The sequence below is a fragment of the Leuresthes tenuis genome, unplaced genomic scaffold, assembly GCF_036924035.1.
Source record: "Leuresthes tenuis unplaced genomic scaffold, fLeuTen1.0.hap1 SCAF_8, whole genome shotgun sequence".
Taxonomy (NCBI): Eukaryota; Metazoa; Chordata; class Actinopteri; order Atheriniformes; family Atherinopsidae; genus Leuresthes; species Leuresthes tenuis.
In genome coordinates this window covers 36841447-36864295 of record NW_027325362.1, presented here as the reverse complement: position 1 = coordinate 36864295, position 22849 = coordinate 36841447, and the positions used below count along the sequence as shown (strand labels likewise).

The following is a 22849-nucleotide window of genomic DNA, read 5'->3' as shown; positions in this document are numbered from 1 at the left end:
TAAGCTGCCAGTAAATGTCCGGGAAGCAGACACCCTTTCCACTTTTAAGATTAGGCTTAAAACTTTTCTTTTCGATAAAGCTTACAGTTAGGGATGGCTCAGGTAATCCTGAAACATCCCATAGTTAAGCTGCTATAGGCTTAGACTGCTGGGGGACCTCATCTGTCACACCTTTCCTCACTTTGCTCTCTTTTTCCCCCTGTTTAATTTCAAAATTGATTTTATGTACATGTGACATTATTGTGGTTATTAACCTATGTTTCCCTGTTCCAACAGATATCCTTTGAATGGCGTTATGGTGTTTTTCCCCCCTCTTTTCCCTCTTTTCTGTCTTCTCAAACCCCAGCTGGTCGAGGCGGATGGCCACCCTTCCTGAGTCTGGTTCTGCCAGAGGTTTCTTCCTGTTAAAAGGGAGTCGTTCCTTTCCACAGTTGCCACAGGCACGCTCAGGACGGGAGATTGGACTGAAGACACATTTCGGTGCAATCTGTTGGTTTCCTTAGCTAGGATATTAATTTTTTGAATTAGCTCTATATGAATTAATTGGATTATGATTACAATGAATTGAATTCCAATTGGCTTGAATTGGACTATATTACTTAAGTGCCTTGAGATGACAATTGTTGTAATCTGGCGCTATATAAATAAAATTGAATTGAATTGAATTGAATTGAATTACTTAATGATAAAGCATCTCTCCAAATATAAAGAAGAAATAAGCATGACTTGGGGCTGTATGCAGATTTAGTCACAGAACCTTTACTGCTAACAAAAGACAGATACATTTAAAGTAAATTAGGAAAAAAAGTAAAGTATTTTTCTTGCCTGACCTAGAGTTTAGGTTCGTCTTTCAACACATACACATATATATATATATACAAATACATGATATTACAAATATTGTTACAAATAAACAAAAAATCTTCCAGTAGCTTTACAATTTGCAGCACATGTAATTTGAGTGTAATCCATATCAAAGTTAACAGGTATAAGAAACACACAAACACCTAACACATACACACTGAGGAATGAAAAGTTTCAATCAACATGTGACTGCGTTTGATGATGTGGGAGAATAAACATGTGAGCATTGGAGCAGTCAGCAGAAACCAACTCAGCTGCCTAGTGGGTGGCAGTGTTAGCATACCAGCATTTGCAACCATGTCTATAGTCTCAAGGAAAAGCAATAGTAATTACCATTTGAAAAAGACCTGCTCAAAGAAGTCACATAGCCCTCCCTTGCCAGATATATCTCTACAATGCTGTGTTAGCAGTGAAAGCTGCTTGATTAGGCTCGTCTAGCTCGATTACCTTGATATTCTGGGGTAGTGTTCTGACTTGTTAGAATCACAGTAATATTGCTTGTGGGACTAAGGTCAGGATGCAGCTATGATAACCTTTACAAAAAAGCGTCAGAAGGGAACTTGTTTTGTTGGAGCTCATGGGTAAACTTGGTACAACATCTGTATTAGAAAAACACCATTGTAAAGATATTTGTTTGTCATCTCTACAACTTTTTACTGAAAACATATCAAGTCTGCCTTGTTGTATTGAGAAAATCTTTGTCTAAACTTACAATTCTCAGTGCATATGTACTGATCTCAGAGGCTACTAAATCTACTAGGCTTTGGGGATTTTTGAAATAATGACACATAAACACTTTTCAAACTGCTTGTTTAAAGGGAGGTTGTTGCACCTTTGTTGTATGGACTTTTGTTTCAATCAAAATATGACAAAACAAATTAAATTAAAACGCCATAAAATATGCTATATTTATCATATATATATCATAAATATATTTATCATAATATATATATATATATCATATATTTATCATAAAATGATAAAATTATAGTATAATAATAATATAATAATTAAATTAATAATTATAAATAAAAAGTAAATTTCTAAATGGACTACTTATTCATTCACACAAAGCTTTTATTTTCTAATTGAATATCTATATGTATATCTATATATTTATTTCGTGGCATTTTCATATTAGCTACGGATCATATTACCTTTTGTCTTAAAGCTGGAAACATCTGGTTGATGACAAATATTGTGTTTGTATAGTGCAAATGATGATACTGTTATAATTGGCTTTGTTCTTAGACATTATGTATTCATATTCTATATTTTACTAAATAACCTATGTTCCTAGCTGGTACTCTTCCTCTCTACTCATACAAACGCAATGTATGTCCTTGAATGGTCCAAGACTTTAGGATGACATAGCGAGACAAAACAACTGGGCCAGACAAAACATCTCTATTGGATTAGATAGGTCTGGTACATTAGATACCGTCTAAAACAGCACTCTCACACACACATTGTTTATCACATCCAAAGAACACGACGAGGACAGTGGTTGGCCTGCTCAGGTCACTAAAAACTAGCTAACTAATTATACTCTGTCAAGTGTGAGCACAACCTCTGTGAGATAAAGCTGAATATAAATATGAAATGCTTCCGGATATCAGGGCTCGGCCTGACGGATTTCCTGCGAGAGCTCTGTCACCTCGAGTCCAGCGGTGCAATATACTTCACATGTGATCACTAATAAATGCTTTGTTTAATAAAAGATTTCTCCAGCTTGGGCTTCCAATGAAAGAATCGGGCTAAAAATACTCAATTCTAATGCTGTTGAGCCATATACATATATCTACTCTGGTCTGCCATTCATTAACAGGTGTGTTTTTATCATTAATCTAATATGGCAATGTTACCATGAATTGAATATATTAAACTACAGTCCCTATCATTACAAATCAGCAAAAAAAAAATTAATCAATAGCTTATGTCATTTGAATATAAAAGTGTAATGAAATATATTTATTATATATATATATATTTATTTTCTAAAGATATATGAATTAATGAATTAATTAATTTTTTATGCGCGTCTTTATTAATTTTATGACACTTTAATTTTCTGTGGGCATATTTATTTATCTAATTGTTGACTATTGTTTTGTAAGGTTACATTAAAAAATCAGGAGAATTTAATTAATCAAGTAATTAATTTTTATTTTATTAATCATTTCCACATTTATTTAATGGCTTTTTAATTTTGACCACTTATATTCAAATGAGGGATCAGGAAGAGCAGAGAAGCAGCAGCCCATGTCCAATTGGAGACCACAAATTTCAGGCCCATCATGTGACTTGAGCCTGAGTTGCTAATATCTTTTGCCTAGGATTAAGCAAGAAGATCGATCTCGCTGCACAAGCCTCTGTGTAACCTCTTGAGATCAGCTCGATAGACTGTGGGTCAACCCAGACAGAGTTCCTCCAGAAAACAGCACTTCTTCAACCTTAAACCTACTACACTAACATTGGGTGATTTTCACCCATGTGATGCAAATATCCCAGGAACAGGTGGACCTAAGAACAAGTTCTCAATTTTTTTTTTATGTATATATAATACACCCATGGTATCTTTTTTTTTGTTTTAAGGCATTGTATTTTGAATTTCCCCCCACTGGGGATGAATAAAGTATTTTTCTATTCTATTCTTCTATTCTATTGCAGAGCTGGAAATAAAAGAAGGGTACCTAAATTTGTCTAATATTGTTGTGCTTTAATATATTTTGAGTATTTTTTAGGAAGTATATTATATTGTGTAAAATACAACCAACGTTGATGATGGTGTTACAGAAATGTACATCAGTGTTCTAGGGTTAAGCAGACCTGGACTTGGGCTCCTTCTAATGGTAGGCTTTGTACTTGCATAAGACTATGATATTCATTGCACTGCTGTCACCCGAATCTCACTTGTCTTATCGGCTGGACACTAGGTAAATGGTACCTTTTAATGATGTGATGGCAGCAAAACTTTCCACGATCTTCTGAAGAACCTCTCAGATGACACTGTGGTTATGAAATCAGGACTTTATTTGAGCAGGCCAGCAGTACCAAGTTGCTCTGATTATGAGAGTGTCACGATCATGCTTGACTGTAGTGTTTGTTCGGTCTGAGGCGAGGTTGAGCAGGTTTTTCAGGAAGACCGGGCCGGAGTCTGGTTCAGCTCCTGCGCTCTAACCTGTTTCTCATCTGCTCTCGTCAAGACACCTTGTTAAGGGTCAGCAGGAGCAACCAGTCTTTGCTAGATTGTTCTCACTGCTACAGTAATTTCGTTGACTTTTGTGCTTCTTTCCAAGTTAAAATCCTACATGTACTTACCATGTCCTCCTATGTTCCTAGTGTCTTTTCCTCCATTGCTTGTTGCATTCTGGATTGCCAAGCTAAAGGATTTAGCTCTCCACTGTGGATTCTGAGACACCTGCCTTCTCACTACCGACATGCTCGCTCAACCGTTGACTCAGTACCTACTACACTACAGCCAGCATCCTCCCCTCCATCCATCCCCACTCAGGAAACCTACCAAGATTCAGTAAGGAAAAACCCTCACTTTCAGCTGGATAAATTACTCTCTCCGATTCACTGCAACCATATTCCTCTCCTCTCAGAGTCACCCATTCCCTGTATCCACTCACTGACTCACCTCTGCACCTCCCTTTAAAGAAACCTTGTCTTTTACTCAAATCTTTCTGTGTACGCATCTGCTCTTGGGTCCAATTTGTGAGTCAGGCCAGCTCTCGCCGTGAAAGACAATTAACAGTATAAATTAACCACTTTCACGAGTCATAACATAAATAAATGATAAATTCTGAAATGAAAAAAGTCCATGAAATAAGATATGTATCACTAGAAAATAGTTATCATTAAATGAATATAGCAGTAGAATTATAAAAAGAATAAGAGTCTGATGAAATAGATAGATATACCATAACAAAATAAAAGTATCGTGAAAGTTAGTAAGTTATGAAATAAATGTTCCCTGGAACAAATAAGCTGTCCATTAAAATATGCACATTTGATGAATGATCATTTTTAAAACTTAGGGGCAAAATTTACTTTTGACTGAAATGGCATTCCAGACTGTTGCACCTTGCTGTTCTATTTAGAAGGCTCCGAAGATGCTGTGTGGGAAGTTATTTATGTATTTTGTATTTGCATAACATTTAGAAGACAGGGCAAATAGGAGAAGACATGGAAAATGAATTAAAATAATGCAGAACTTTGACAAAGCCACCGAGCGGTGCCGATAAGGATATAGAAAATAAAATGACAAGATTTTTCATATAATAGGGTGTGGTACATATATACCTATTTAGCTGTAAGTAATGGAGAAAAGAGAAAACAAACAAACAAATAACCAATATTCTTATAATTTCTGTTATAATTATAATAATAACCCTAATAGTAATTACAACAGCAAACGTTAGTTTGTGGGGTTCTAATCCTTTTAGATTTATTGTAAGAATTTGGCCTAATTCAATGCAGCGTGCTGCAATGAGTGTTTGTGCATATGTGTGCATGCATTTGTGAGTGTGGCAGAGAAGCAAAGGCATAACCGGATAAACAGACCATGCCCAAAGGAATCCATGAATTACATATGTACGATTTTCTAGACACAATACAGTCCCACAATACATAGAGACAAAACACAAAAATTTGAACATTTTTGTGAAATTCCAACCCAATCTCATAGCAAAATGTGTAATAGCCACGTTGGTCCACAAGGGGAAACGTAGTATTGTCACAATTTACCTTGCAACCAGGTCACATGACTATAAAGTTTACCTCAGCAAAAAACAGAAAATGGCTGATTGTTGGCCTATTTTCTGTGAAAAACATAACATTTTAAGAAAGCACCAGCATTTCTATGCATTTCGATGGCATTTCTAGTGAGAACTATGCATAATATTTTCATAATCTTTGTTCAAGGAATGTAGATGATCTTTCGTTTGATTAGTTTCACCAAAGATTTTATTATCTCCTTAAAAAAAACGAAAGAATAAAACTACTACTACTACTACTACTACTACTGTTGTTAAGGTGATTGCTAAGGATGCTGCATTCTCTACATCACCGACCTGCACGACATTCCCCGTACTTTCTGTTTCTGTTAAATATATATGTTTATAAATATATGTATATATATTTTAAATATAGCCACACTATACCTGCATGGCGCATGCGCCAGTGGCTGAGGCATAGCAACCCAACTAGGACAATGCGAAGTAATTTACGCTAACGTGAAGGAACAACAATTTTATTGTGTGTTAGTAGTTACATATGACATTCTTATATGCTTTACTCTGTTTATTTAAAAATTTTGGAACTTGTGTTATTATTATTATGGCCCGAGATGCAAGGCAGCAAAGCCCTACTGTAATTCAAGGCGTTATTATCAGGGCTCGAGCTGCAAGGCTGCGAAGCCCTATTGTAATTCAAGGTGTTATTAGGGCCCGAACTGTGAAACAGCGGAGGCCCTATTGTATCTGAAGGAGTTATTCTTATTAGGGTCCGAGCTGCAATGGCAGTGAAGCCCTATTGTATTCCTTGGCGTTATTATTATGGGCATGCCAAGAAATGGCATGACCATATTGCATGACCATGGCATGACCATATTGCACTAACTAACTACTGCACTAACTAACTACAAAAAAAGTAAATAAAAGTAAATACCCCCTGCAGAGCCTCCCTAAAAAAAAAAATCGGAAAAAAAAAAAAAACGTACGAAAAAATGACGAAAAACCCTTTTGGCAGGCACCATCGCCTATCATTAGGTTAAAAAAATAGACACACCCTGCAGAGCAGGGGGTGCATGCCTAGAACCTCCCTGAAAAAAAATCGTGAAAAAAAAAATAACGTCCGAAGAAATTTGAAAAAACCGGTTTGTTAGGCTAATATTTTGATTTTGTTTCGGGCATTTTTGCAATTCAGCCTTTCACTAGGTAAAAAAAGTAAACACCCTTTGCGGAGCAGTGGACGCATGCCAAGAACTTCCCTGAAACAAAATTGCAAAAAAAAAAAAAGTCTGAAAAAATGAGAAAAAAAACATTTTACATGTAAAATTCGGCTACTTTAGCTAGCATTTTGCTAACAAGCTAAAGTCGTACAAAGCCCGCTGCCAAGCAGCAGGTGTATATTATGGCCCCGCTCTGATATATATAAAGAAAATCCTAAAAAAAAGAAAAAAGAAGGCGATTTATTAGTATCTAGAAAAGTTTCCCTTTTCTTTTTATTATTATTATTGTGAGAATGCTTTAAGGCATATGTGTCAAACTCATGGCCCGCGGGCCACATCCGGCCCGCCTTGTAATCATATCTGGCCCGCAAGATCCTTTTACATTATCGTTATTCATGGCCCATTGATATGAAGCGCTGATAACACAATACTGCACAGAACTACAGATCCCATAATGCAACGCTTCAGCTGCCTTGCCGCGTACTTCTCGCGTCAATTAAGTCTAGCTATTACAAGATATCACGAAGATAGCCGTTAGCCGAAGATACCCCTCACGATGCCGAAGAGAAAAGTTGATTCTGAAAACAGAGCCTTTAATAACCGATGGGAAGCTGAGTATATGTTTAGTGACATTGCCGGTAAACTCGTGTGTCTCATTTGTGGAGCTAATGTGGCTGTAATTAAAGAATTCAATATAAGACGGCACTTTGAGACAAAACACAAGGATAACCTGAAAGACCTGGATTCAGAGCAGAAGAAACAGAAAACAAAAGAGTTAAAGAAGAATCTGGCATTCCAGCAGACGTTTTTTACCCGTGCAAAATCACAAAGTGAAGCTGCTGTGTAAGCAAGTTTTATCGTGGCAGAGGAGATAGCCAAATCAGCGCGCCCATTTACGGAGGGAGAATTTTTGAAGAGCTGCATGATCAAGGTGTTCAACGTGTTATGTCCAGACAAAAAGCAGATGCTGGCGAATATAAGTCTATATTTATATAATATAAGTAGAAATACGGTTACTGATCGAATTTGTGAGATGGCCACTGATCTAAGAGCACAGTTGAGTGAAAGAAGCAAAAACTTTATTGCCTACTCTCTTGCTGTCTATGAAAGTACTGATATGACTGATACTGCACAACTGGCTATCTTCATCCGTGGAGTGGACTCCAATTTGCGCGTAACGGAGGAAGTAATGGACATTAAATCGATGCACGGGACAACGACTGGAAAAGACATTTTTGAAAACGTATGTCAAAGTGTAACCGACATGAAACTGCCCTGGGACAAACTTATTGGACTTACAACTGATGGAGCGCCGGCTATGTGCAGTGCAAAAAGTGGACTAGTGGGAAGGATGCGAGTGAAGATGCAGGAGTAGAACTGTACTGGTGAGTTAACAGCATATCACTGCATCATACACCAGGAAGCACTATGTGGCAAAGTCCTGAAGATGGACCACGTGATGAGCACTGTAATGCAAACCGTAAACTTTATCCGAGCTAAAGGGTTAAATCACCGGCAGTTTCGGTCCTTTATGCGGGAGATAGATTCAGAGTTTGCCGACATTCCTTATCATACAGAGGTGCGTTGGCTAAGTCGGGGGAAAGTTCTCAACAGGGTTTTTGAGCTCAGCAACGAAATCTGTCAGTTCATGGACAGTAAAGGAAAAGACTCCACCGTTTTGAGGGATGAAAAATGGAAGTGTGAGTTGGCATTTCTGGCTGACATAACAGCTCATCTTAACGCCAATTAGTTGAAAATAAACCGTTTTATACATTTTCAGACATTTCTAAATATTATAGAAGGTTATATTCTTGTTTTTCACAGCATATATGAGTTTAATGAATAAAAAGAATGTCAAGTAGTTGGGAAATACAGTTGGGTTATTTACCTAGCTATCTATGATAAATCTATGATTGTCTATGATAAACAAAAAGCTCTAAGACACTAATGGTGTTGTATTTTTGTCTTATCATTTTTAGAATGTCACTCAGAACTGTACTGGAAGCTGGGAGACCTGGACCATACAAAAATCACCCCACAATACAGATTCATGTATTAAAAATGGTTGACCAGTCACGTGTCCTCACCTGGGACTTTCAAGAGAACACAACTGTGCCAAAGATGGTTAAATATAATAAAGTGGCTGTAATTACAGATGGGGAAAAGGTGACTAAAATCACCTTGTTTGAGGAATTTTCCTCCAAATTAAAAGAGGGAAAGAATTACGCAATGCGTAATTACAGTGTGCGGGGACAGTCACCCTCCTATTACATTTTGGTGACCAAAGAAAAAAAAAAAAACTTTTTTAAAAGCTCGCCTGTTGTGTGTAGGGACGGGCTAATGGAGGAGGCGAAAGCTCTCCTCTGTCCCCCGTCCCTACACACAAATATAAAGAATGTGAAGGGGACAAAGGGCCTCCTCACGCTGGAGGGCAAAATTGTCCAGGTATTTTGATTTTTTCTTCATCAGAATAACACACTAATACACTCAAGTAATTAATGTTCTCAGTTAGTTTGTATTCTTTGCTTATCCTGTTGTAATTCAGAGACAACAGACTTTCTGTAGCTTTATTGTTTAATGACCAGTATTTTAAATGTTTTATTACAGAAAAGCTGTTGCAATGAGATAATTAGGTCTAATTAGATCACTAAGTAATTGAAATTGTTCTTATTTAGCTCTCAGCTGTGAAGAAGGTCCGCAGTGGGAGAGAGGAGGTCCCACTGCGTGAGGTGAAGCTGCAGCAGGTAAGACCAGAGAATGTGATGACTGGAGAGGAAGGACAACCTCTGTAGTTTCTAGATAAGATAAGATAAGATAAGATATGTTTCCAAGTGACTATTCAGTGATTATCTCAGTAGTTAATGATTGTGTGATAACTGTCTCTTTCTGTGGCGCTGGTTGTTCATATGTTTACTCTGGTCATTTGTAGGCTGCACATTACAGAGTAATCTCTGGTGCCTTTATAGTTCTGACATATCATACTGTGTTCTGTACAGGATAAAGCTTCTGTCTCCCTCTGCAGCTGCAGTTGTGGAAATGGAGCTTGGCAGCCACTGCAGGATCAGCCACATGAAGTGCAACATGGATGCAGGAGGGGACTCGCTGCATTCAACAACTTACAGCAAAGTAGAGGTAAAGACCAAGACATCCTAATTGGAATCAAAATTAGCTTTATTTGCCAAGTACGTAGACACATACAAGGAATTCTTTGCCGGCAGTTGTTTTCTCTCTGGTTTAAAAATGTAAAAGGCCATATGAAGTTTGGAAGTCTGTCGCGATTAACTCTGCAGAAAAGTCGCCAACTTTCTGCAGAGTCAATCGATGCGCCTCAGCATCTGCTGTCTCTCTGTCATTTTATATGGCCGACCACTTTGTGGCTGAGTTGCTGTTGTTCCCAATCGCTTCCACTTTGTTATAATACCACTGACAGCTGACTGTGGAATATTTAGTAGTGAGGAAATGTAACGACGGGACTTGTTGCACAGGTGTTATCCTATCATGGTACCACGCTGGAATTCACTGAGCTCCTGAGAGCGACCATTTCTTTCACAGATGTTTGTAGAAGCAGTCTGCATGTCTAGGTGCTTGAATTTATACACCTGTGACCATAGAAGTGATGGGAACCTTGATATAATTGGATGAGTGAGTGAATACTTTTGGCAATATAGTGTATATTATATAGACATTAAATGATCTGACACAGTTGACAAAGAGATTAAAGAAATAATCGAGGAGTAAGAAAGGGGTTAATATCAAGCTGCAAGGAATCATGTGACATAAGTGCTGTTTGCTTCGGCAGGTGCTGATTGTTACTGATGAGGCAGCTGGAGTGGAGGTGATGGGTGTCCTGGAAAGCAGCACAAGCGGAGTGCTGGAGCTCCTCCTTTCCAACAGCAAGGTATTCCATGTTTTCCAGGACTTGTGGGAGCCATTTGACGCTGCCCTTGAAAAGGGTAAAGTTTTTGTCAACATTAAATTTATTGGTAAAAAAATAATTGAAATAGAGGCAGAGGACAGATCCTGTCCTTCTGCACAATAAAATGTTTCTTTTTTGTATATAGTTTACAAATAGTTCTGTTGTTGATATTGTTTTTGGTTCTATGTTCTGCTTATTATTAAGTGAAGTTTTTTTGTAAATCAAATAAAAATTTATAATAAAAAACTTAAATTCAGAGTTTGGCTCAGTTGTATTGCTGTGGTAATATAGTCTGTGAAGATAAAAACTCCCAGACAAGGTTCAGTTCTTGTAATACTACTGACAGGAATTTCAGATGTGACATGGTGACAGAGGGAGGACACCTTGAAGAAACTCTGGACAGAATCTGTCTGAAATCTACTTTAAGTACGTACTTTTCTATTTTTTATATTACTTGAACTTGTCCTCTTCTTCGTAAAGCTAATTTGTGTTCTGTGATATTACATCTTGTCAGCACAGTCTTTATTTTACTGCCCTGCTTTAAATAACTGTACAACAGAAGTGCACATTTCAGTCTTCAGTCAGCAGCATATTGAGGTTATGTTGACCATGGTCAAGCAGGGTTTCCCCCAGTGTATGAAAAGCCTGCCGGGCCGCCAGGCTCTGAGTCTTTTCTTTGACATCATTGCTCGGGTGAGGACTGACCTTTCCTTGCAAGCAAATAAAAACTTGTTGGCCGGCAGAAGTTTCTTTGCCCTAACTGGCTTGCCCTAACACAAAGGTGTATATGAATTAACCAAATGCCTTCAACAGTACATCATGTACAAATCAACTGTCTGATTTAAAAAAACTAAAAAAAAAAACTAAAATGTATAACATTACGCAAGCTTTGAATTTCTTCCAGTTTATCTTGTGTCAAAGTTGACCAATAAGCAATGGTGATTGATCTGATCTGAACTTAAAGGTCTTTTCTTGAATAACTCCTCAATACTTTTAGGCAAGGAGCTTACAATTTAGTATGTTCATCAGGATGTGAGAAGTATTGATTGTGCAAAGTTTCAGACCCGTCCAACCTTCAGAGGGGTCAAAGCTCACAGTTCAAGGTGATATCTGATATTTTAGGCCTTTTACCTTAATTATTCCCAAAGCATGCATTAATGAATAGTATGATATAAAATAATTAATAACTGATTCTTGAAACTTTGACAAAAACATGTCACAAGCAGAAAAGTGTTGTTAGAAATCAATAACATTTCATGAATAAAAAGAATGAATCTGAGCAAGTGGCCATGACTTGTGGAGTCCCCCAGGGGTCAGTTCTTGGACCTCTTCTGTATATATTGTATATGCTCCCTTTGGATCAGATATTACAGAACTTTAACATCAATTATCATAGTTATGTAAACGATACACAACTTTATGTGTCTCTGTCACCAGATGACTGCAGCCCAGCAGACGTACTGAGTCAGTGTCTGGAGGAAATAAACACCTGGATGAGAGAGAATTTTCTGCAATTTAATGAAGACAAAACTGAGATCATTCTGTTTGGTAGCAAAGAGAAGAGGGTCAGCGTTGGTAAATACCTTGAGACTCGAGCCCTTACAATCACTGACCAGGTTGGTAACCTTGGAGTGTTGATAGACTCAGATCTGACTTTCAGCAGCCACATCAAAGCTGTCACCAAGGCAGCTTTTTACCAACTCAGAAACATCAACAGAATTAAAGGTTTTCTCTCCCAAAAAGACCAGGAGATACTCATCCATGCATTCATCTCCAGTAGACTACATTACTGTAATGGTCTTTTAACTGGACTTCCCAAAAAGAGCTTTAAACATCTGCAGCTCATCCAGAACGCTGCTGCTGGAGTTTTAACCAGGACTAAGAGATCTGAACACATCACACCAGTTTTAAAATCTTTACACTGGCTTACAGTCAGTCAAAGATTAGATTTTAAAAGCCTGCTGATGGTTTACAAATCCCAGAATCTGTTATATGTTCAGAGAATTGTTATAATTGGCTTTGATCTTAGACATTATGAATTCATATTCTGTATTTTACTAAATAATCTATGTTCCTAGCTGGTACTTTTCTACTTTGCTCATACTGCACAATCGATGACCTTAAAATGGTCCAAGACCTTAGAATGACATAAACAACTGGGTCAGACAAAACATCTCTATTAGGGCAGATAGGTCTGGTACATTAGATCCACGCCTAAAACAGCACTCACACACACACACACATTGTTTATCACATCCAAAGAACACAACAAGGACAGCAGCTGGCCTGAGCATGTCACCCAAAACTGGTCAATTATACTCTGACAAGTGTGAGTACAACTTCTGTGAGATAAAGCTGAATATAAATATAACATGTTTCCGGATAACGGGGCTCGGCCTGACGGATTTCCTGCGGGAGCTCTGGCACTCCAAGTCCAGCGCTGCAATATACTTCACTTGTGACCACTAATAAATACTTTTTTTAATAAACGATTTCTCCAGCTTATTCTTGAGCTTCCAATGAAAAAATCGGGCTAACAATGGGTGCCGTGACCCGGATTGGCTGACTCTGAAACCGTGTCCGATCGAGGACTTCCGGAGCTGGTTGGAGGGGACTCTTCTTCAGACAATTCGAGGTGCCTAAAACACAAGGTGAGCAGAAAACCTCTTGTATCAGGATATGTGAAATTTCTGCACATTGGTCATTCTAAACTAAATTGTCTGAATTAGGATGTCCTCCGATCACTAAATCAAAAGCACAAAATTTGTGTCTACAGGTTTACTAGGTCACATGTAAAGTATAAACACATAGTCTCACATAGGGAGAGTCATATGTGTTCTAGTTTAGTACAATTTGGCCGAATAAAAGACATAAATTAAGATAACATAAATTTATCTCTGTCTTCTAAACTAAATAGGAATTAGATGCCAATGGGCGGGGGTCTATTAGTCCGCTATCGCGGTGTGAGTAATCTCGGTATTACTGCACGACCGGATGTGAGTAATTTCTGTGCAAGAGACACTTGGACCTTTATCTGCAATCGGCGGAGGGTCTGTATTACTGTACTATAGGCGGCGTGAGTAATTTCTGTGCAAGAGGAACTTGGACCTTTATCTGCCATCGGCGGTGGGTCTGTATTACGTCACAATAGACTGTGTGAGTAATTTCTGCGCACAAGGGCGCTTGGACCTTTATCTGCAATCGGCGGTGGGTCTGTATTACTTCACATTTGGTGGTTGGACTGTAAAATCCGCGATCGGCGGTGTGTCTGTTTTTGTTTTTTTCTGTCCGCAATCGGCGGTGGTTCTGCAGTTGTTGTGCATAGATGATACACTAAGGGTTTATCTCTGCATAAGGACACAGGGCTAAGTTTTATTATTTTTCATGAAAATGTGGGGTGGTTTGCTACTTGGTAGATATTTTACTGTGTTAGTGGAAGTGTATCGAGCAGTCGAGACTGATCGAGAATTCCTACACTGACACAGATCTCAAGTGGTTCTGTAAAAGGGGGGCATTGGACTAGAAAATAAAGGGGAATTTAGCTAGGGTGTTACAGAGATTGGTGAATTAAAACGAGTGAAGAGACTGGGAGAACACCCAGCGATTAAGCGCACAGAGTAAAAGATTCTGTGTAGAAGCTTCTTGGTCGGGTCCAACACTCGGGCATTGCGCCATTCACCCATTCTGATTAAGGCAAGGCAAGGCAAGTTTATTTGTATAGCACAATTCAACAACAAGGTGATTCAAAGTGCTTCACAGAGACATTAAAACAGAAGAAATAAAACATTTAAACATTTAAACATGTCACAAATCATAGTTGAGAAGTGGAAAACAGGTAAACCCGGCTCATTGGGGTCGGTATTGTTTAACACCTTGACTAGATGGATAAAAAGGTTCCAAGAGAAGATGAAAAAAGAGGGACAGATAGATTTGTAAACTGGACGAGAGAAATGCAAGGGAAAGGAATGTTTGGAGGGTGTGAAAGTGCTCCACCGCAACTGAGTGATTTCTTTATGTTTTCAAAACAAGCTACAGGCAGTAGGAATCAAGCTACAGCAAAACTAAAGGAGGCAGGTTTATTCCAGAAAGCAAGGGCAGATAAAGACGAAAAAAAAGAACATTTCTTGCAGACTGTCAGCATTTTTTTTTAGGAGAAGTTAAATTCTCTATTCAGACGCAGTCCTCTGCACCACTACCACAGCATGTGCCAGACACAACGTCATCTTTTCCAGGGACACATCCTACTACACTAGAAGATAAGACACATCTTCCTAGCATCACGCTCAATGACAGAAGCCTGCCAGTTAGCAAAAGAAAAAACTGACCATTTATACAGATTCAGCATAAACAGCTTAGGCTGTACATGTGGACATGTGTAATTGGAAAAGACAAGGTTAGATATCCTTAGCTTTGTCATAAATGCTCTCACCCTAAGGTTATCTCATCCCAACCCTGCTTCCTTCTTCCCCCATTCAGCCCTGAGAGTGAGGACAGATTCTGATTGATCATTGGCCTGTACTTAAAGAGTACCAGAGTTACATATAGTTATTTAGTCGAAAAATTTACAATGATAATGGAAGTTTTTACTAGAGCATTTATCATCAATTCAATAATTTATTTTTAAATAAATTTGAATGGGAGAAATACCACATTGAATGGACAATCTGAAAACTGCTTTTCAATGTAAGTATCACAGTGAAGAGATAAGAAGCAATACAAGGTCCAAAATGTATCCAGGAAGAACAGACTGTTTAAAACTAAACAGAACCAGTTTGTTGTTGAATTAAGATTTAACAGCTCTCTTAAAAAGTTAAAGTCAGACAAACAAACACAGCATTTAAATCTTTGATCCTTTAATTGAAAAACTGCCTGAACAAAAGATGTTCTACAAATTGAGACTTTATGATTTCCACCTGAAGTAGGTCTGAGACCGGACAGTCAGACCATATGACATATGAGAAAATATCAGGATTTAACAGCAAGGTCAGACATATAGGTGTCATACAGTTTCTTACCATCTTAAAGCATTAAAAGGTTAGCCTTTATTGTGTTAGAGATCACAGTAACAGGACTTTTAATTTAGCTGATCTAAATACTTCTCCTCTGCTTATTTTCACCAATTCTGAGTTAATATTTATCATCAGTATTTATATCTAATCTCATTAAACCATTTAACTATTTAACTGCAGCAGATCTATGAATCAATGGATCTGTTATCTTAACAGAGCAGCAAAATGCTTTATATAAAGGTTTAAAGTGAGTTAGATACTTAGGAAATTAACAAAAACCCAGCAATAAAAGGCACAACGAGAGTCAGATATCACCAATGAGTTTCTTGAAGAAGAAAACTCTAAAAGAAATTTAAAGACGGCTGCGCTGCAGTAAGTCTGACTCATAACAAGTCAAGTCAAGGTTTGTTTTCATGGCACATTTAAAAACAGCCACAGCAACCAGAGAGCTGTACAGCTGAACAATATATTAATACTATTAGCAAATTCTAACTCTGCAGATAAATATTAATTAATCTAACAATAAACATTGAATAAATTAGTGAAATAAAAACAGTGTTTACAGTTAAAGACATGCCTCTATACCAGACATGTGTCACTGGAAAAGGAAAGGCTTTGTGACCTCAGCAGGCACCCCGGTTAAACACTTGAATCAATTACTCGAACTATATTATGCCATACTTGAACCAAAAGAAGTTGCTATAGTCAAGTGCAGAGGACATCAAAAGGGAGATGGGAGAGTAGCGAGAGGCAACAATGCGGCAGATAAGGCAGCAAAAACAAAAGCAAGGTATACTGCATTTAACCAGATGTCTCAGAAAACATTGGAGGTAAAATCACAACGAGAATTATGTTTAGAAAACATTAAAGAACTTCACGAAGCAGCGGCACCATCTGAAAAGCAAGCATGGAACGAAAAAAAATAAAAAGGATTCCACAAGACTCTGGAGGAATCATGAAGGCAAAAATAGTAGCTCCAACTGGACTACTAAATTTGCTATGTCAAGAAGCACACAGTAGAGCACACTGTACTAGCTCAAAAGTAACAGCGCTAATTTCACAACACTGGTGGCACCCCCACCTAAAAGACACAATAAAATATCTTGTGCAATCTTGTGAAATTTGCAAGCTGTTCAATCTCAAAGCAGGACTAGACAAGTTTCCCAGTACCTGATGCCCCTTGGAAGCAGATAGTAATTGATTGTACTGACATGGGAGCAGCAAACAGGACTGAAGGTAAACGATATCTTCTAGTGGGTGTGGATCCCTTTTCTAGATTTGTAGAAGCCACACCTACTAAAACCGAAAAAGGAAAAGAAGTCATTAAATGGCTTACAAGAGAAATTATTCCAAGATTTGGGGTACCAGAAGTGATAAGATCAGACAATGAATGGTACTCACTCACTTTTCTAATGAAGAACTAAGAGAAGTGGAAAAGATGTTTGGAATTAGACATAAGCTCGGTGCAGTCTCTCGCCCAGCTTTACAAGGACTAGTGAAAAGAGCAAATAGAACCATCAAAAAGGCCGAACAGAAGTCTGTGCAGACACACAGTTAACCTGGGCTGAAGCTCTACGTATTGTGTTAGCCTAAGATTTACTCCAAATGCCACCATGAATGTTGTCATGTTGTCCCACATGAGGTCATGACAGGGAGGAAACACCCTGTCCATTTACAACTGCACCAACAGGCTCACCCCTTGTTGTACTACAGTATGGAAACTTGTGTGAATGTGAAACAACTGAATAACACGGTGATGAGGATATCTCAACAGGTTACATAAATACTCACCAAGGAACAGGACCAGGAAAGTGAACAAAGTTAACTGGTCCTCTCCTATATGGACAGGACGCAGAAGCTACAACACATTGTGTAAAGGTATGGTTGACTGAGAATAGACTGAGTAACTGGATCCACAAGGATCACTGTACTCAGGCTCAAGATCCTGCCGAAAGAACATTAACTGAGGTCCGGACTGACTTAGGAACCTCACCTGCTGACAAAGACTAGACCACGGGGACTAAAACTCTATCAGAGACTGAACGGACCACTGACTATGAAACCAAAGGAAAACACCACTGTGGAGACTAGACTGTAGAACCGCAGTAGCAGAATGGTTACAATAACTAATTTTCACACCTCTCCGGTGTGAAAGTCAGACATTAAAAGCTCAAGTGACAAAGAACTACAACAATAATCTGGACACACCCTCTCTTCCCACTTTCAAACTTTATTTTCATAACACTTTTCATACAAGAAAATGTAACACAAAGTGCTTCACAAGATAGAAGAAAATAAAACAAAACAGTGAAACCCAAGGCCACACACACACACACACGCACATCTATACGCACACACACACCCACATACATCCACACATACTGGAAGAAAGAAGTAAAGATTAAGTAAAACATAATAAACTGAGGCAGAGCTGCTCGAAGTAAGGTAAAGCACAGAGCTTTGAACTGCACGATTAAAGGTCTAATTCATGTCAAGAAAAAACAAGAAGGATCCTGAACAATTTAGCTAACATTCCAAAACTGCTACGAGCAAAGAAAAATATTACAAAATAATATCAAGAATCTGGGCCCTTAGGTCAAAGCATGCATGCAAGATAACAGTGATCAATAACCAACCAAAGATCTGATGTCTGACAACACAAGCATGATGCTGTGGCACTGCTAAGGAAAAAGTTAGCAGCACAAGGCCACATGGCTCATCTAAAAAATAAATAAATGAGGAATTAAGACAAATAGAAAAATAGAATAAACCTTTGTCTTTGATTCTAATTTGTATGGAAACATGTTATTGTATCATGTGATGTTATAAGAAACTCTGATGTCACACTGTTGGTACCACATGAAGTGTTTCTAATTCAAATGGAAAAAAAAATTTTTAAATTAATGCTGATCCTGAACTGTCTGTGGATGGCTCAGCATCACGAAACACAGCCACTGGTAAGAATTAAATGGAATTTAGTATAAAGTAACAAGTGAGAATTAAGCAGATCATGCTGAAATTTTATCAAACGCACTCTGAGCTGAATTAAGAGGACAGACAATATTTATCCCAAAAAGGTTAATCAGTTACTCATTGAGAAGAAATGGCTGCTTTCTTGATGCTGTGCTGCTCCCAAAATTAACTCTAACCACAAACATTTCTGTCCTGCAGCAGCAACACAGGAGCAGAAACTGCAGTGGAAGAGTTCAGCAGAACTAACATACGGAGGAGACTAAGTCTCATCGGGGGGGTGGAGACACAACAATTAATCATAGTTTACTAACACTTCTCAAGTTTTTCCCAAACTTCTGTGAGTCTTTGTCTTCCTTTTGTCTTTTGTTCTATGTTGTCTTGTGTTTTGTCTTTGTCTTGCTGTTTTCTCTAAATGGTTTCAAGTTTTTCCACAGAAAAAGTTGATGGTACTGGATTTCTCATTAATGCTGTACAGCAGGTTGGTGAGTCTAAAGTTACTGTCCTAAAACATGGTTTCTATCAACTGGCCAGTTGTTTTGTTTTTCATTTAATTTATTTTTATTTTATTTTTTTATTTTTTGGTTTATTTATTTGTTTTTGTTTGGGGTTCATATGAAAACTTAATTGGTCGACCAATGAATACTGGGATTGAACCTGTTAAAAGGGAATTCCTGAATATAGAACATTGTGAAAATGAAATGTTGTGCTGCTCGGTTCTCTCCTGCTAACATTCATCCACAGCTTAAATTAGCTGCATCAGCAGCAGAACCTCTACAGGACTCACAGCCAAGTGACTGACAAGACGTCAGTCTGAAATTCTGGGAGGCATGATCATCATGCCAAGATGATGGTTGAACAACCACACAACCTTCAACCACTGTCAGCAAGATAATCTGAATGCTCTCCTGAATTGTCCCAAAGAAAAAGATTAGTTAGGGAAAACGGGTGGTAAAGACCCCTTTGTGGAAGTGAAGTGCTGGTAACCTCTCCTTCCTAGTTAGCTCAGACTGCTGAACTGAGGTTCAGCCAGAAGGACAACCAAACACCAAGCAGTGACAGGATTGGACCACAAGAGACTGAGCTGCACTGCACCACTCTGCACAATGTTATCATAAAATTTTCACTCAAAAGAAATTGTTAGTTTTTACACTACGTCTATCATTACTCATCTGTTCTCAACAGGGTCATATCTTCATATTCACATCATGTTTAAATGTCTGTACTGTATTGTTTTGTGTGTTGTGTTTTGTGATGTTCCTATGTACTTTAATGATTTTAAGTACACCAAGTACTAATCATAGCCAATCATAAATATGTCCATTGCCATTGGTGTGAATCGGCTGTTTGGAGCGGGACCTTAAGCACTGAAAGGTAATTAAGTGGTCGGTCGCCAAGGGGGAATGGGGCCATAGGAGAATTTTCCCGGATATCAGCCATCAGGTTTTTCGCTCCTATTCGCTGCGAACAGTGGACGATCCTGATGGTGATGTTAATTGCCTTAAGCACTTTTTGGGTTTCAATATTTTATGAATTGTTGTAGCTTAGTTAATTATTGTTATGTGTTGTAATGGTACTTATGGGGGAGCAGGGTCTTGCCACTGCTTAAACCACATATAGTTTTGGGCCAAAATGAACTAAGATTCTACACAGAGATTGGGTTTGGGGCCACATACACACACTAATTTTAAGAAATATTGAAATATTTATTGATTTATTCCTTGCATACACGTAAAGGCGTGATACTTATAGCTTTTAAGAAATGTGCTCATTGCAGAGTTATGATCAGTTGAGTAATGAAGGTTGAACTATTCTGGGAAAGAGGTTCTGTTCCCAGCATCATGATAAACACTCCTGATACAGAAAGGTTTAGCTAACGCATTACAATTATTTTACACATGCATATGCAATGAAAACTTGCTTGCTGCTGATAATCGCAAAGAAGAACAGCTTACACATAACAGCTCACATAATGAAGTTGTATCAAAAGGGGGATAACAAGAATCTCCTGTCTGGTTGTGCTGCACCTCAAGGTAGTTGGCCACTTGCAGTTTGGGGACCTGCTAAGTTGGCTGCCGCTAACAGGTGTTACACAATACAGAATATAACAGTCCTACCTCATTTAGTTGACATGATTAAATCATGTCAAAAGGGGGAGTTGTTATAATTGGCTTTGATCTTAGACATTATAAATTCATATTCTGTATTTTCCTAAATAACCTCTGTTCCTAGCTGGTACTTTTCCACTTTGCTCATACTGCACAACAGATGACCTTAAATGGTCCAAGACCTTAGAATGACATAAACAACTGGGTCAGACAAAACATCTCTATTAAGGCAGATAGGTCTGGTACATTAGATCCACGCCTAAAACAGCACTCACACATACACACACATTGTTTATCACATCCAAAGAACACAACAAGGACAGCAGCTGGCCTGAGCATGTCACCCAAAACTGGCCAATTATACTCTGACAAGTGTGAAAACAACTTCTGTGAGATAAAGCTGAATATAAATATGACATGGTTCCGGATAACGGGACTCGGCCTGACGGATTTCCTGCGGGAGCTCTGGCACTCCGAGTCCAGCGCTGCAATATACTTTACATGTGACCACTAATAAATACTTTTTTAATAAACGATTTCTCCAGCTTATTCTTGAGCTTCCAATGAAAAAATCGGGCTAACAGAATATAAACCCAGCAGAGCTCTTAGATCCAAGGACTCAGGTCAGCTGGTCCAGTCCAGAGTCCAGACTGAACCTGGAGAAGCAGCATTTAGCTGTTATGCACTTTGAAATGTTTTGTACATGAAATGTGCTATACAAATAAATTTGACTTGACTATATTGTGCCTGATCACACTGTAACAGAATTAACTTTATTTTAAAAATTGAAACTTGTTTTATCCAAATTCCCAAGAATCGGAATAATACAATGCTAAAACAGAATACAAATACAAGTATACTAGGTATATTCTGACAGAGGCTTAGTAATTTACATTTAATACTTAAATACTTTTTTGTTTACCTTAAAAAAAATTAGTGCAGGATTAAAACATTTTTAAACATTGTAGCGTCACTACTTCAACTACTTTGTGCAGATAAATGTGATTTTTCAACTTAAATCTAAGTTTGCAGCCTGTAAAGCAGTCTGAGCGTCAGAGATGAGAAGTTCTGATATTGTGGTGCACTCTGTAGAGCAAAGTGCAGCCTTAATTAATGGCCCATTAAGGGGGGGGGGGGGGGGGGGGGGGGGGGTTCGGCACCTGTGGCTGAGGCGCTCTGCCTGAGTTTGGAGAAGTTCTGGAGGAGAATAAAGTGATTGAGACTGAGCAAAAGCAGCACGGTGAAGGAGTGTGGAAGGAGTCTAGAGAGGACCAGGAGAAGAATAAAGCTATTGAGACAGCATCGCTTGAACTGCGAGAGACGTTTGTCTCAAAGAACTCGTCAGCAAGTAAGTGTTATTTTTTAATTTCTGCTTCTGCATGTCAACTTATTTAGGAGCTTCATGTCATGATTCAAAATGTCTAAATTGCAAGGTGGAAATGTCAAATTTTACCAAATTAGAAGCTGGAAAGCTGTTATTTTGGTATGTGACTATAACTCTGACTTTAAAATAATTAGACAGTTTAGGGAGATGTAGCGCCGCTGCTTCTGTTTTGAACCTCTAAAACCTAATTAACTTTTGAACCATTTATGATAGCTAGGAGCTGTAAATTGTATCTGAATCGAGGGTCATTGAACAGTGCAGACTCTGCCAATAAACTCTGTTAGCACTTTTGGCACTTAAGCCTTTTTCACATAGTACGCGGTGAGCGCAGGCTGCGCACAGTTTGTGTTGCGCGGCGCAGCTTCAGCGCAGCTTCAGCGCAGCTCTCTGTGACGAAATGAAAAACTGAAATGATGGTAGAGCTGTGTCTGGCCAATAAAATGGCTACTGACTGCATTGAAAATGAAGAATTTGTCATTTATAAACATAACTAACACATTGCCTGATGGCAATTCTTTTAATAATACAGACCAGATTCAATAAATGAAAGCAGTGTGTAGATTGTATGTATTCATGATGACAAGATTCAGATTTTTTTTTTTTAACCATTTATATATTAATACATATTGGGACTTTTTTAAA

The 22849-nt window shown here is 38.2% G+C and overlaps 1 pseudogene; it reads left to right on the top strand.

Annotated features, from left to right (window-relative positions):
- The first annotated feature begins 7176 nt into the window (after positions 1-7176).
- On the top strand, positions 7177-22600 carry LOC140312524 (general transcription factor II-I repeat domain-containing protein 2-like; annotated as a pseudogene).
- The last annotated feature ends 249 nt before the right edge of the window (positions 22601-22849 follow it).